The 11,420-nt window shown below is 39.0% G+C and overlaps 1 long non-coding RNA gene across 1 annotated transcript in view; it reads left to right on the plus strand.

Moving 5' to 3' along the window:
* Nucleotides 1-1,873, plus strand: part of LOC119697327 — a 29,147-nt gene extending 27,274 nt beyond the window's left edge. Inside the window, exon 3 of the long non-coding RNA XR_005255818.1 lies at nucleotides 857-1,873. This is a non-coding gene — a long non-coding RNA (uncharacterized LOC119697327). The remainder of the gene's footprint in view (nucleotides 1-856) is intronic.
* Nucleotides 1,874-11,420: the final 9,547 nt, after the last annotated feature.

Genomic DNA, 11,420 nt, shown 5'->3' on the forward strand with positions numbered 1-11,420 from the left:
GATCTGACAAACAATTTGGTCTTTACACGTTTAATAAAAGAGCATATAGGACAATGATTAATTGTTTTTCTCAGGCCAGCAAAGATGTTTCCTTACTGCTGCTTCAGAAGTGACTTGCTCACCTTTAAGTCTTATATGATGATCTCTAAATATTTTTTCCTTTACAAAGAGAGAACACTTCTGGATACATCTGTTACACAAACATTTCAGTTTTGAAAGGAAAGATTTTGTCTTATTTCCTATCAATTTTCCTATTACTTATTTCAATTCAGATCAGAATATGTATAATCTACTTCTAAAGTACACAAGTTCAAACCCAAAATGTCTTAGACCTTAGCAGCTGATCCAGATTTTGAATGCTGAAGTGCCAGAGTTTCTCTTCCAGGTTGAGGTTATGGGCAACAAAGTACTGAGAACTTCAGTTCACAGGTGGTTTTTGTGTATGTATGTGTGTGTACACCTCATTTTCACAGGTTAAATAAAAATTAACTTATAGAATCAGGAATTTGATTACAAATATCTACACTTACGGGTTTTTCTGCTAGGCTGAAAACACCTTATTAATTTTAGTTCACTAAAACACAACCCAGCTGTAACTTGACCCATTTTGAGTAGCTATACTTAAAACCGGTGTTATGCTTTCAGTACTAAAGACTGATAACTTGATAGCTCCCCAGGGTTTGTTGGTTACAGTTTAAGTACAGAGTTGACATTACATGCTATTTTTCTGAAAATCCCAGCAGTGATATTACAACTGAGTCACTGGTAATTGAAGATATAGTCAAAGATTGTTAGAATGTGGATATCTTCAAACATACAGTATCATTGACTAACCTGCAATTTCACTCATTTTCAGGTCCTTTCAATCTTATGGAAATGGAACTGTAAAACCAAATGAAAACAGCAGTTCAGAAGTACTCTCTGGGCCAAGACAAAACCAGCCTGGATTCTCTCACCCTTACTCACAGTGAACAGTAGGCTACTCTGTAAATAGTTCTCATTATTTAAATATGAATAAAGGTCACCCAATCTGGTGCTTAGGGATTACATAATAATTTTTTTATCTGTATTCTCTCAACATTTTAGAAAATATGCACAACTCACTCATTCTGGTTTCACAGTTGAGAAGCTGGTGCAGAGCTAGATCAAATGAGTTATCCCATACCCTTCAACAAGGCAAAGGAAGCCAGAAATAGAACCTCATTTATTTTTCTGAAAGGATTTCAATGGAACAGGGTAGCATTCTATTAGATTTTCTTTCTGTTTCTGCACCATTTCCAGAAAGCTTTATTTCTAAGAAAAGATGCCTACTGTATCTGTTTTTATTAGCCATTTCTTAGACCGTCAGTGATGCTTTCTGATCCAAACAAACTCTTATTCCAAATGCAGAAGAAAAAAAATTACCACAGGTAGCAAATCTATGAATCTGAATGATTTAAGGCTTTCATGCAGATTAATGGAGTGTTTTATTCTATTTCCCAGAATTTATGTGTTTGTTTTCTCATAATAAAGGAAGTTTCTAGCTTCTGGTTGTGAAGATAGCCTTGACAATGTAAACCAACATACTTTCATCTTGTTGAGTCCTCATCCTCACCAGCTGAAACAATAGCATCAAGCAAGTTAACTTCCCCCATTCATCTTGCCAGGGTGTCAGCCTTGAAGCAAAACATGCACACTTAAGTACCAACACAGTTAACCAATTCACTGCTTATTAGCAGATTAGAAGTTACTAGTCAGCACAATTAGACAGTGGGCAGACACTTGTGATGTTCTTGGCATGCAATCACTTGAAAAAGTTGAGTACACTATTGATAGGAAAATAGAGAACAGTCTACTAATTTTAAAATGTATTTTTCTAGAATAAATATCTACATAAAGCTGTACCCTTGAGTTTTTGGAATGCTTTCTAAATATCTTCTTCTGCATATCTAAACCTCTCCCAGACTGTGACTCTTAAGATTTCTTTTTTAATCCCTACCTCTGATTTTGGTGCTCCATGACCAATTGCTGCCTGACTACCAGGTTCCTCTGCCATGACAGGGACTTCATTTATGTCTTCAAATTCTTTGAGAGAATATTAAGAAAGAAGCATTCCAAATTGACCCAAAAGGACATAGATACACATTTATTCTGAATTGATTGGAACAACCAAGCAGAAGTTATATAAAAACCTATACTAACACCATCCTTATATTATTGCAAGGATGAGAGGAGACAGTGGGACCACACAAAACCTGCCATCTCTTCTAAAACATCCCAGATAAAAGTAATTTCCAGTTATTAAACACCACATTTTCTGTCTAGAAAGAAAAATACATTACTGATTGCTTCTGCAATGCTTACTGTGTCCATTGAACAGAATAAGAAACAGACATTAGGCTAAAACAATGATTCAGCAGGAAAGCAGTGGCAGAGATGGGAAAGGATGCAAAGTCCCAAGACAGCTCTCAGTTTATTAAATCACTCTGCCTCTGCTCAGGTAGCATCTTAAGCAGACATTGCAAACCCTGTTAACAGCTGCTTGGAATAAAGCTTATCTGCCCTCTGGCCCCTCACCCTGAATGACTGAATTAAAGCATGGACCCAGAGCCATAGCACCAAGTGCAGAGGCTGCATCCCAAGGACATGGCTTATGTTCTCTGCTACAGAACAGGACCAGGAGCAAGTTGATGTAATTAGTACACACAGCAAGTACCTGATTCCTGGAAGTTTCCCATTTGCCATTTCTTCTTACATGCATTCTTTTACTGGGCATAAATTTACTGGCAGCTTTTCTCAAAACCTTTTTCTGCCTACATCTTCCTGTCTCCAACTCTGTCTTGAGGCTCCTTCAGCTCAATATTTTTTCCACGGGAAATGCAGATAAAAACCCAATAACTTTTTAAAAACTCCGTTGTACGAGGACAGGGGATGGATTCTTTGCATAATGAAAGTAGGAACACTTGGAGTGGATTTTTTTTTCAGAATAAAAATGTATTTTTTGACACAGTTCTGAGACAACAGTTATTATGTTGTGTTTATTGACATTCATTTACTAGCCATCATGACAGCACTTAATTAAAGTCCATGTGGCTTTAAATTACGGGAAGCATATAAAAAACCTCTAAAATTTAAAAACTGTATGTAGTTGGCTTGGCAAACGTTTAGCTATTGCACAGAGATACTTTTTAATTTTTTTTCTATTTAGAAAGCACTTTTCACTTTCAAAGCATTTAACAAAGGTTCTGCTAGCTGCCCAGTTATTTGGTGAATGCATTTACATTTCCATACCTAGGAGAGTGTGCAGAAGCTGCCTTTGGAATGAAGAGCTTTAACAAAGGCAGAAGAAGAAGATACCAGAGTGGCAGTGATCCCGAGCCGCTCACACGCTGATGTTCAGGACAGCACATGTGGGTGCCACATGAGCAGGTGAAGCTGTGTGGAAAGGCAGATAATAATTAAGCAATCAGATGTGCTAAGTGCATCATGCTGGGACATCGCTCCGTTTCACATGGGTTGAGAGGTTTGAAACTGAAGGCAGTAAGTGAGGAAGTGGCCAAGTTACAGCTGTAATGCTAAGGTTTTCCTCGTGGTCCCTGGAGCACCACGGTGCCAGTCTTGTCCTGACACACTCCGGGAGCGTGCCAAACGCTTTTCAGCCCAAGGAGAGCGTTTGACATCTTTCAGCTGCTAAGACCGAAGGATTTGGGCTCTGGATATATTCCAGTGCTCCTCTCCTATGCACATGTACTCGCTGCGGCTCTCCCTAACCACCACCCCGTGCGGGATTCCCAGCTGCCGCCTGCTCCCGGGGATCCTGCCTCGTCCCTTACAGCGCGGGGTCCCGGCGGGCCGGGACCGGGATCGGGATCGGGATCGGGATCGGGACCGGGGCCGAGCTGCGCCGCCTCCCGCCGGCCTGGAGCAGCGCCCCGCCTGGCACTGCCCCTTGGCAGCGGCTGCCCGGGCACGGCACCGCTCCACGCATTCTAGTTGCAGCTTCATACGGTGTCAAGAAGGCTGATCGTGAAGCCCAAGAAGCTAAAACCTGCCCTTGCAGGGCTTTAGGAGCCATGAGCTGCGCATCACTACTCACTTCTGCATCCTGACTTGTCCTTCCCTCACCATTTCTGTTGGCAATATTTTCCTGGACTTTTTTTTTTTTTTTAATAATGTAAAAGTTAAGCAATTATTAGCATTAGTATTAGTATTATTAGTATTATTGTTGTTGTTGTTTGGGTTATCATTATTGTTATTGTTATTTCTTTTGAGGTAGAGTCTATATGATCCGGAGAACACAGATTTAAGCTTTGCACTGTAAGTGAACTATTAACCTGAACTGCACGGAAATGTTACACCAAACAGCCATACATTTGTTCAGCTGGTTCTGACCCTTTTTAAAGCCAAACCGAGGTAGTTTCTCAAGAAGAGACAGAGCAGGGGGTCACAGAGGGCACCCGCCCCACCGCTCCCAGGCCCTGACCTGAGGAGCAGCGTGGGGCCCTCTGGATTCTCCTGCCTGACACACGCACGGAGCTGCTGGGGGCACCCGTGTGGCCGCACAGTCCCACCCGAGCGTGGCTCTGTGCTCCCAGACAGTCATTCCATGCGCGAAAGTCTGAAGGGAAAATAAACAAACCTACCCTCCCGTGGATGAAAGTCACAGCTTGCACCATGGGGCTCAGCCTCTGGGAACGCTTCTCCTTTCGCTGCTGCCACTGGCAGTTTGTGGCTTGCATAAATTGCATCTCTTAAACGACTGCTTCCCTTTCCATCAGGTCTGAGACATCTGTATTTTAAACTATAATCTCTTCTGGGTGAGGATGATGTCTGTCTGCACCCTTGCAGAGTGTTTAGCGCAGCACCCTCGATGTTGTGCATCACTTCTAAGACCTGCAGTTGTACACCACTAGCAGGAGATGCACACTGGTAAATGTATTGACACCACTGGCTCCAGTTGAATACAAAGGAACTCAGCACTTTGCCCCTCCTGATAGAAATCTTGCAGAGCATGAGCTCATGCTATTCCACAAACCACCTGCCTTTTCTTAGCCATGTGTACAACTGACTACTAGGAATCCCAATGTGTTTTATGTGTTGTTAATAAAGTTAATATTTTTATGAAATACTACTCCGATCTGGGATTCTCACACAGTTTTGAGCACAATAATCAAGAAAAACACTTTCTGTCACGTTATTAAAAGTTCAGTTGCAACAGTATAGAAGACTCGGGTAGCAAAATGCCATGTTGACATCTTTCCAGTATGGGAAATTTTTTCCACGTTTTTTTTTCAATTCAACTTATTGCAAAACAGTTGCTTTCTGTAATATCACAGATTTATGCAGAGTTTACAATGCAATCATTGCTCCTTGCAATTGAAAAAGATTTATTTAACCAGTTTTGGCCTTCATTCCAAAAGGCTGAATGCCAAATCATTACAGTGTATCTGGTGTTTTGCTGTCAGAAAATATGATCTAGCATTAAGATACTATTCAGAGACTCTAAAAGCCAGAGAAAATAATTGTGGTAAATCAAAACCTCATAAATACTTTATAAAGTTGTTTTTAATCTCTGCCCTCATGTGTGACAAAAAAGTACCAGTTTACATGCAGCCAGAATACATGAATTTTGAGGCTTCATTTCCTATACTGTCTAAGTTTTAAAACTTCAGCAACAACATTAAAATCCATTCCATATAGATGCAAAAGTCGGGCAGTAGTTGTCACATCATGTTTTCTAGTACTACTGCAGTTTAATAAGCCAAAAAAGACAGCAAACCGCTTCTCTAGACTTAACTCCAAATGACGTCTTTCCTTTTTTTTTTTAAAGAAGACACTGAGAGGCTAAGAAACATATATATGGCTCTGAAGCTGAAGCCACAACTGTGCAAGCAGATACAGACAGGCAGCGCTCTATGTGGTTAAAGAAAAGCACATGCCAGAGACTTGGGAGCAGCTGGCCCTGAATTTTGGCCTCAGCACACCATGTAAAATTGAACATATGCGTGGACTAGGTTTGACTCCCTTCAGATGCTTCTGAAACACAATAATATCTCACTGGGTAAGAAAGCTGCTCTGGCTTCCAAACTACCTATGCCAATAACTTTTTATTTCTCCACCAAAAAAATGCAGAACAATTTTCCTGTGCAGCTCATCAGTGTGACAGATAACAGCGACTGCCAGAAACTTGGAGATGGCAGTATATCTGGGATGGATATTAAACTGAGTCTGTCTAGAGGCATGGGAAACTTGGGGGAACAAGAGGCAGAAAAATAAACTCAAGCAAAGATCATGTCCAGATCTTACTTTGTAAAAATTCCACTTATTTTTGCAGCACCAGAAACTTATCAATAATTTACCTTTTAAGGTTGTAAAATGTCTAACCTGTGGGCCAGAGTATCTGCTATCTTACATCATATTGCATACAAATTCAGAAGCAGTTAACCAATGCAATATGGAGGGGTGCTTTTTGCAAAGAGGAAACCACAGAGGCCAGGAGGGAACACTGGTTTGAGAAAAGGGGATTAGCTTGGAGGTAGCACTCTGCCTGATCTGACTCACTTGCCTCTGAGCAGTTTAAACCATGGCCATATTCCAAAGGAGGACAGAATTTATTAAATCACTGCTATGAATTGCTGGTAGAGGAAACTGAAGGTAGTGAAATCCTGCCAAGCTCAGCCAATGTCAGCTGCCAAGCTGATATTCATGGGAAGCTGTAGAAGCAATATTATTTTTGCCCAGATGAGGGGATTTTTTGCTAGTGGGGAAGGAGACTGATCAATGTGTTCTAAGGTGACCAATATTTTATAAGCCTGGCTCAAAGAAAACAGCTTTCCAAAGAGAGGTGTTGATCACTATCTGAATGATATAGGATTTCAACAATGTTTCATGTTGAACACTCAGAATTTGATGAAATTCAGAGTCTTCAATCAACTTGGAATAGTGTTGCCATCATATGGACCTGTCTCTAGTAAGAACAAGAGGGCATCTCACCAAGAAGAAGGCACCAAACAGGGTATTCCATATAAAGTCTCTTTACTTATACCCTTCCTTCAGAGTGTTTAATCCATTCAAGCCCCCGTTACATCAATGTGCTTTTTGAATAAGTCAGCCCCTCTGCTGATGACACTGCTGACGCTGCAATGACAGTCTTGTTTTTTTGTTTTTTAAAAATTCCCAGAGGTAGTAGGCCTTAACAAAGCTAGAATCAAAATTCAAAGTTCTAGAAGAGTTTTGTTTTGATCTGGATATTTCAGTTTAGCACACTGGGGGTGAGATTATAAATGGATTACTCCCATTTAAGTAGGATTATGGAATACAAACTCCTCATTTGGACAGTGCCTTTGACAGTCTTTAAATGCCCTCATAGTTTGATAATAAAGCTGAAGTATAAAAGTAAAGTCAGCATTGAAAAAGGTAAAAGATGCAACATAGAAGAAACAAAGTTTATTTCAGTTAGATTCAGCTTCTAAGAAATACAAATAAAGCTTGGTACTAACACAATTATTTTTTATTGAAACATCCCAGTCAGCTTATCACTTACAAACGCTTAAATACTTACAGTGAAAGCACAATGAGCTTTCATAGCAAAATAGTCAAAATACACAACTTCTAATACTATTGCCTGGACAATGCTAATTCAGTTCTATTGCAGACGTATAAAAATAAAATTACTGACTTGTACTAGGTGTTTTACTGGGGATATTCTTAGTAAGCATCTACTAATTCCATTTTATCTGTTCAGTTGAAAGTGTGAAAGCATGTCACATTGTGGTACACAGAGAGAAATCATGTTGATTCTCACAGATTTAACAACATTAATTTTTATAGTGCTTCCATCAGCTACAAAGTACAATAATACCCATCCACATTTAGGAGGAAAGTGCCATCCACATTCTTACTCTGAAGGAATAGAAATACAGACATAGCTAGAGCTGACAGACCAATTTCACACACACAGGACTGATTTTTATTTTTTTTTAATCTATCACAGCAAGTATTCTATGGCTTTTAAAATCACAGCTCCCCATTCAGTTTAGCTGTAATTATGAGTATTGAGATGTTCTGCATCTTCGTTCTCCACAGGCATCAGACACCCCCAAAGCAACAGCACACAGTTTCTGAATGCCTTCAAGAAGTAAGTTTTAATAGTCATCTGAAACAACCTCCCAGGAAGCAGAGGTAGGAAGAGAAGCCAGATCATCAGGATGCCATGGGGCTGCTGTGCAAGGTGATCTTTCTGTGTCCTGCAGTCCCAGACTCATTCAACACTCCCAGCCTCTGCAAAAAGAATTTCTTCCATCACTACAAAATCCTGATTTACCCCTTCACGAGCCCACCTTATTTGCTGAAATTTTCTCTTGCTAAAATAGTAGATGAACATGTAAGAAAAGCCTTTTATGATTAGAAATGTCAAAAGAATTCAGGTTGTATCTTTGTGTTCCATAATAAATCCTGTGGTTAGGAAACTTTGAACAGGCCCCACAAATCTGAAAAAAAAAACCCAAAAACAAAACAAAAAAACCAAAACAAACAAAAACAAAAAGAAAGGTCTCTGAAGGTCTCTGAAAGGTCTTCTTGTCTTGATTTCATATTTAAAAAGTGTAGTTGTAAGTATTGTACCTAATTCAAAATAAGAAACAAGATGACAAGAAATATCAAAATATTGAACCCTGGTGACAAGGAAGCAAAATCTTGCAGCAGCATCGGAGCCTCTTTTCCTTCCCTAACACAAGGCTTTCTTTCCCTTAATGCTTCATTCCTTCATCTTGCTGCTTTGTCATGCTGCTCTGTTCCTTCACCTGAGTTGTCTCCCTAAAGTACCTCTGGCATCCTACAAGGTCCCAGGGAAAGATAGACAGTGTCTTATGCCTCAGCACAGTGGCTGGGACAGCTGTCCTTCCTGGTGAGCAGAAATACAATATTACCCCTAAACACACCCCACTCTTGTCTCCACCAAAAGCAGATCTTGGGTCAAGGCTGGATCTATATTTACAGTGATATATTTTCAGAGGGAATAGAGTGAAAACACAGAGTTCAATTATTTAAGTTTTATGTTGTTAGTAGAGTTTGCACCAAGAATATTCTTATCATCCCCGTCACAACAGTTACTAAAATCAAAACCTTAGCAAAATAGGTGGAGTTTTCTATTTTACTTTCCAAAAGCCCAAGATAGTTTTGACCAACATGAGTTCTTGGAACTTAGCGATTATACCATCCTATAAATCAAGTTCCAGGCAGCAAAGTTTTCATAACATCTACAAAAGGTCAAAATATATTTTCATAAGCTCTATCTCTTTCAGAAACTATGAGCAAAATTCTTTTAATTATCCTCTGTTTCCTCCTCTTTCATCTACTCCAGTCAGTGTGAAACCTTTGGAAGCGCAGGGACTTTTACATTATGAGAATCTACATTTACTTCACTTGGTTGTGATTTCTCGCTGATGTCTTCAGAACATGTAATTTCCTTGTGACTTTCCCTTAAAATGTTACTTGACTTGAGAACTATTTTGTGTTTATGAAGAATCAACATCAAGTTCAATGAACGCACTGTGGACTGAGAATTTGTGGACTGAGAATTTGTATGTGAAGTTTTCCTCCGCTGTACCCTCTCTGACATAGCACGCTGACAGCAACTGGGCTCCAAGAGTAAAAGGCAAATGTGCCTTTCACATCCTCTGTCAAAAAAGACTATGAATATCTTACCCAATATTCACTTCCAAAGATTTTTTCCTTCTAATGCTATGAAAGCTTCTAGGCTTTGAAAAATCTCTTTACATGTTAAAACTCTAGGTGGTAAACCTTAGAAAACAATTCTAGTTTTCTCAACCTGCATCACAACAATATTAGTCATATTTTAGCTGTGAAGAAGGCTTTATCTATATAGCCTGTCCAGACTTATTACAATTCATTTCTGCTATATCTGCTTCTCATCCAGTTTTGTGTTTGAGACTCACTTTCATGATAAATGTCAGTGTTTGGTGGATACTTTTATTTTTTTATAAAGCATATTAGGGGGAACATGACAAAAATCTCCCTTAAATGAGACTTTTTTGTGCTGCATTGCAATGGTAACTCAGCACTTTGGGAGGCAACAAGGAGAGTACACACACTACTGAGACAATGCATGGTAGAGTGCTCCACTTGCCACACTGCCCCTGGCCCAAGGTTTTCAGGCAGCACTGTTTATTGCCTGCTCCCCTTCTTGCTCCACCAAAAATCTATGGTGTAACCAGGGATCCAGCCCAGAGAGGGTAATTAATGGGCACATGGGACATGATGGTATCTGCCAATGAAATAATGCAAAACAGATTACATTTTAAGTTTTTATTTGTTCTATGCTGCAGAAGAAAATAATAAGATAAAGACCAAATTACAAATTCCCAGCTGAGGAAATTCCCAGTTTCTTTTGCAGTCATGCTTTTTTGAGTTTTGAATGTTTTACAAAAGCTTACAGGAAATGCTGATGAAGATAAAAATTGCTTTTAGTTTTCAGTTATCAGTGAATATTTCACAGAGGGGGTGGATAGATGCTGAATGAAAAGAGACTGAAAAAGGAAAAAAGTTATTTTCAGTTAACTCTAATATTTTTCTTATTTAAGCTGGCAATATTTAAACAACTTCTGTGCTCTTATGCAACATGCTATAGGATTATTATGATGATTTGAAATATTTAATTTTGGTCAGGCTCTTAATTTTTAACCTCAGAAAAAAACCCAGCAATATCGTTCCAAACTCAATGCTCTCAATCCAGAAGAAAAATGAGTACTAACACAGTAGGTGGTCTTCCCACTGAATTGCTATCAATGCCTGCACCATCTGGATTTTCCTTGGAGGCCTTGCATCCAACAACTGACAAGACCCAACCTTACTTAATTTATGAGACAAGATCATAGCCAGTGATGATGTGAGTGCAAGCGTGTATAGTAACATTTGTATGCTACTATACATGCTTGCAATTGTATAAGGATTGCAAAAAAAGGTCAATTATATGAGATTTACAAATATTGTATGAAACAACTGGTGTATAAGTAGGATTTTAGGATCATTTTAACACCTTTATGGAGTTCTGTGTCACTGAACTTTCATGGTCTATTCAGTTTACATTCTATGTGACTGGGAAAAGTACCCAGTAAAGAAAGCAAGATTTCATTTTTTGTTGGAAATAATACAAAAGCTTTATTTACTACACATGGACTATGTTTTGAATCTCTAGTACTTGCCCAATTTTTTTGTCCTCCAGGACATCCAAAATCAACAGTCAAGTTGCCTACCAAAAATAAGATAAGGAGTAAAATAGAGTTCATGCAGAATTAAACAATATTTGTGTGTCAAAAACCTTACCTTTTTACTTAATTTAATTTCATCCTATTTAGAATTTAACAGAGAAAAAAAAATTAAAGGACTCTTAACAAAAGAATTAGATTTTTTAAACCCTGAAA

This window comes from Motacilla alba, chromosome 2 (assembly GCF_015832195.1).
Source record: "Motacilla alba alba isolate MOTALB_02 chromosome 2, Motacilla_alba_V1.0_pri, whole genome shotgun sequence".
NCBI lineage: Eukaryota > Metazoa > Chordata > Aves > Passeriformes > Motacillidae > Motacilla > Motacilla alba.